Raw genomic sequence first — 1350 nt, 5'->3', positions numbered from 1 at the left:
CTGGAATGGCAGCTAGAGTGGACAAGCCTCATTAACCCTTAAAACCCTGTAACAATCTCTGCCTGCCTGATTTTTTTTTAATTTTTTTTATTTTTTACTTTAAGTAATAAAAATTTTATTGAGACTTCCTGGCATGGTGGTTATCTCCCCCCCATTCAGGGAGAGGGACAACACTACAGGAAATCACTGAGAAATCACACTGCCTCCTGTTCTCCCCCCCCCCCCCCCCCCCCCCCCCCCCCGCCAATACAGGAAGGAGGAAAACCCCTCTGAAAGGGTTGGTCTTCAGTCTTCCTTAATCCAAGAGAGCAGATACAGAAGAATCCATCACATGATGCTTGGGTCAGGGTGGGTTATGCTTGACCCCCTAGCTGGCTCCTCCAAACTGGAGAAGTGTGCCAACTTCTCTGGTGGTGGGGTTCTTGATGTCCACACTCACTTCTTACCCTTAATGAGGCTGTCACTTCCCCGAGTAAAGCTTTCTTCCTGTAGAGTCAGAACAAGGTTGTCAGCTGTGAGATAGATCCGGTTCTGTGATGTGGCGATCATCTTAGAGATTTCTGGGCAGCCCGGATCTTTTGGAGCTTGATATACCCAGGATTCTTGTTCAGTGCTTCTCCAAGGTGAGTAGACATGGTTAAGGATTCTTCTGAGCCAGATTACATCTGTGACAATTTCCCCACCCTCCACCAAGAGCTCTTTGGGCTGTCAAATTCGAGGTTTGCGCTCACATGGCTACTCCTGTGGGCCTCCCTACAGGATGCTGCCAGTGCTATGGTGGCAGCTGACAGAGGTGAGGCCAGCCGTGCTATTGATCTGGCCTTACAGCAGGGAGTCAGATTTCTTTCTTTCTTTTTTTTTTTTTTTTTTTTTTGGTTCTTTTTTTCGGAGCTGGGGACCGAACCCAGGGCCTTGCGCTTCCTAGGTAAGCGCTCTACCACTGAGCTAAATCCCCAGCCCCCAGATTTCTTTCTTAATTACAAATATGTGTGAGTTGGAATCCTGAGCCTGTGCTCCAACTGCACACTGCACCGGCAGTTCAATCACAATCTTCAAGTTTCCCTCGCAGCACCAGAGCACAACCACAACTTTGGAAAGCAAAACTCAACCTCCAACAAACAAGCCAATCTTTCCAAAAACACCAAGTGCATCGTCCCCGTGCTACAAAGTTTGACTGCCAGTTCCTGCACATGAACGCTCTAATACCTCAACAGAGAGACACTGCCCTAAATCCTATCTTTTATAAGTCTTGTTTCTAGGATAATAATTACATAAAATATTACCCAATTTAGAGGTATCTATAGAGACCAGTTTCCCTGAGTTGGCTCATGTCACGTGTTGTTTTGAATG

At 46.7% G+C, this 1350-nt stretch overlaps 1 non-coding gene across 1 annotated transcript; it reads right to left on the bottom strand.

The window, feature by feature from the left end:
- Positions 1–737: 737 nt before the first annotated feature.
- LOC120101375 (small nucleolar RNA U89) lies at positions 738–954 on the bottom strand. The gene has a single exon (XR_005501724.1). It is a non-coding gene; the product is annotated as a small nucleolar RNA U89 (small nucleolar RNA).
- Positions 955–1350: the final 396 nt, after the last annotated feature.

Source organism: Rattus norvegicus, chromosome 2 (assembly GCF_036323735.1).
Source record: "Rattus norvegicus strain BN/NHsdMcwi chromosome 2, GRCr8, whole genome shotgun sequence".
In the NCBI taxonomy this organism is placed as follows: domain Eukaryota; kingdom Metazoa; phylum Chordata; class Mammalia; order Rodentia; family Muridae; genus Rattus; species Rattus norvegicus.
The sequence above is the reverse complement of the archived record's forward strand: the minus strand, read 5'-3'. Positions and strand labels throughout refer to the sequence as shown.